General features: G+C 30.6%; 1 protein-coding gene across 1 annotated transcript in view; it reads left to right on the top strand.

Moving 5' to 3' along the window:
- LOC106691866 (UDP-glucosyltransferase 2) overlaps positions 1–3,785 on the top strand; it is a gene marked incomplete at its 3' end in the record, with an annotated part of 9,307 nt that overhangs the window by 359 nt on the left and 5,163 nt on the right.

A 3,785-nucleotide genomic window follows, 5' to 3' on the forward strand; every position in this document is an offset into this window, starting at 1 on the left:
TAACCTCAATTATAATATCAAAATATAAATATTAAAAATATGCCGATGGCGAATTTCAAACTGGAATTTTTATAGTTTATATTAAGAAAGATTTAATATCAGACCACATCTTATTATTTGCTCAATCAATAATTTTCGTTGATTATTTTTGTATGACTTTTATTGTATATTACTTTTAGTCTTTACTTATATAACATAGAAGATATTCGTTTTAACAGATTAAAAATCGGTAGGTAACTTTTTTATTAATCTGATCATCGATGTATGTTTCAGATTCGTTTTAAACTTTGTATTTTTTATCGTTATATTTTTCTCAAGACATTTAAAATTTTATAATTTATATTTTAAGAAAAGGTGATATAATGGATTTATAAGTTATATTTATGCACACTACAAAACATTATAAAGTGCTCCTAAAATTGTGTTTTTTAATCATTTTTTAAAAGCACAAAATATACTAGAGAGCACAATTTATTGTCTTAGTAGGAATACCCGAAGTATTTTTTAGATTGGTGGGATCTATTTCGATGTTGCTTTAAAGATCCTATGTAAGAGTTTCTTGAGGTGGGAGTGACGAACATAAATTTCGTACCTGAAAGGAATATGCCTGTATAATGAAGATAACCAAGTCGTAATTCAATCGTGAATGTTCTTTTGTCAGTATTGTTTATACCTAGTGTATAAATCGGTTATGATCATCCGTGGTCATTTTCATCTAGATCAAAGTGAGGTTTATTGTCACTATATATTTGTAGATATACTGGTGCGACAAATATTCTATTCAAGGTTTATTGGTGAGCAAATAAGATAAGGAATATCATTTCATTGATCTTGGAGACTCACGTGATTAGCAGCTCTTTTAAAAAAAGTCTGTGTTGACTGATAGTGAGTGTATATCAAGATAGAACTGTGGTGACTAAAAATTAAATATGATGTTTAATGAATGTTAATATTTACTCATTCAATTAAAAACCACTCAGACATTTTCGGTAATAAAGTACATGTCTTCAGTTACTATATATAGTATTGGTGGCTTTATAACTGCCTTTATTTAGTAGTATACATATATAAATAAATGATTTTTTCACAAATAAGGTGTATAATATAATTTCACACTAGGTGTATATGGCTTCGGTGATATACAGTATCTTTTGTTTTGCCTATATTTCACATGTTTGTTGTAATCCTTACGTTATATGTAATTTATTAACCTCTCAAATATTTCATCTTTCATCTCTAGGAAGGTCTTTCCATCACCTAGTTCTCTCTAAACTCTCTCCTCTAGTTCTTCAATTTTTACCTTCTCTCATTTGTGCACATGGGGAGTCGATATTCAAGGGAGATAAGTTGTAGATAAAAAAATAGTCTAAGTAATATATAGTAAATAATGCAAAAAGTAAAGGATCTTACACTTCTTCGTGGTCTTACTTTGTAACTTCTTGAGTGTTCAATCGCCACTTCTACAATCCTCCATCATTATTTACACGAGACTTCTCAAGAATAATCAATAAATCTATTGATATAGGACAGATATGGTTTCAATGAGAAACTTACATTATTCTATAATTATTGATTCACCAACTCTGGATCAGTATAAACATAAAACATATCACTCCTACTTTACCTAGCCTAACATAAAACTTACATATTATATAATTGTATAAGTAACTTCAAGTCAGTTGTCTTGTAACTATGATCTATTAGTCCTAGTTAGGTAGTACTCATAACAAAACTTTTAAAAAAGTTTTAGTTCAAATGAGTTTTTTAAACTGGCGTAATCTAGCGACGCAGATCTTCACATAAAATATTCTATAAATGTGAGATCTTACGACCGTGAAGGCCAGTATAGATGGTCATTAATCGAAATTACACACTATTTGTAAGTTTCCCGCATGAAATTGATAGTATTTTCAACTACTTTTCACATGTTGGTCACGCAGTCTTAATTCTTGCGCATGGTGGGTTCCGAAAGCTCGTAAGCCAATTATCTTTCAGCAAAATGTTAAATAGAGTGTATTAGCTCAATTCCAATTACTGTTGACAATGGCAAATCTACTTATTTAGGATTCCACAGCAGAAACCTCAGTGCGTACTGTAGGGTGTCTCAGTGGGAAAGTATTGTCAACTAAAGTACAGGACGGTGGTTTGTGTGGTCAGTAAACGACTCAAGTATTTCGAATAACTGTCATAAGATTAATATTTCAACCGTATAACGGTGAAGCTTAAGATAATGGACAACTCCATCTTCCTTCACTTAACTTCCTAAAATAATCATGCCTTATTTTTCCAATTTACGTCTATCAATTTTATTTGATGATTTTATAATTTCATAGAAGAATTTAAACATTGTAAACACTAACTGCACATAAATGTTGTTCTGAAATCTACTCAATACATGAGGATTGTTACATCGAAGGAAGATGGAATAAAAGTAGAATTATTAGAGAAAGTTAGTGTATAACTAGAAATTATTTCAATGAGAACGGGACTTTTGCTGTAAAACATAAATGCTTTCTGTTCTACACAAGGATTTGTAATGTAAGACATATTTGTTACTTAAGTAAAAATGAAAATTATTATCATTTAAAAGAGTTGTTAATAAGTTATTTTTAGATTAATTAATTCCTTAGATGCGGCGAGAAGGATGCGCTTGGACCTTTTGACCTATGCTCTACCCCTCTACCCGTCAATAGAGTGGGCTCAGGGATCCTCAGGTCGATTGTGTAGATATTGTATATTAGAGTGTAAATGTGACTAGAGACTATATTATTTTAACATTATGTTATTTTATTTATTTATTTTTCATACAAATAGTTTGATTATGTTCATTTTGTTTATTCTTTTCTTTGTATATATTTTAAGAGTTTTTTTTTTATTTTAGTATGTATGAGATCATCCATCACTATTACCTATTGCCCACAACTGTGTGGCAGATTGTAATATCTATCAATAAATAAAACGTATTATTTTAAAATTTCTTAAATTACAAAAAGGAAATATTACAATAGTGGTTAATTCTGTAATGAAATCTGCTTTTCAACTAGTGTTTGTTAACATAATCTCATATACCAGTTTTAGTTGTGACCTATTAAATTCACAACGAAAGAGGTTTAGCACATGCAGTTGGCTCACCTAGATGATGTAATTTATCGTCAAAAGGAAAATTGTGTTTTGGACTATCGCTGGACAACGAAGCTCTTGTTCTTTTGTTCGTAATAGTTACTGCAGGACCGGTGCACTACACAACAAAGTAGTCTGACGATTGTAACACCATAACTCCAAACTTACAAGAAGATTTTGGCACTGAACTTTCTTCTAAGGGTGTGTATATACGGCAGTATAGTTTTATGAACCGTAACAAACCCTATATATGAACCCAACTTTTTTGTTTTTACTGTACAGAAAATTACTACTGGTACAGTGTTTTTAATAACTGTAAAGAGGAAAACTTCTGAAAACGTTTTGCAACAACCGAACTAGGAATTTGAAACCACTTATCTTGAAAACTGGAAAAGTATATAGTCCAACATTTTGTCGAGTAGGCAAATTCGTTCGTAGGCGAAAGTCTCTATAATCTCGATGGGATATTGATGTATTCTTTTTTCTATGACTACGCAAAAACTGGACCATATTTTCTTCCACAATATCCCAGGCACATGAAACCACTTGTCATAAAATTTTTAACAAACATTGTGTTGGCCTAAAAATATTAAACATGTGTGCCTGGAACATAAATGCCATAAGAAAAAGACCGGCATTCCATTTTCTTCTTGCAGATATATATA

The sequence above is a fragment of the Halyomorpha halys genome, unplaced genomic scaffold (genome assembly GCF_000696795.3).
Source record: "Halyomorpha halys isolate HHAL.00 unplaced genomic scaffold, Hhal_1.1 Scaffold3928.1, whole genome shotgun sequence".
NCBI lineage: Eukaryota > Metazoa > Arthropoda > Insecta > Hemiptera > Pentatomidae > Halyomorpha > Halyomorpha halys.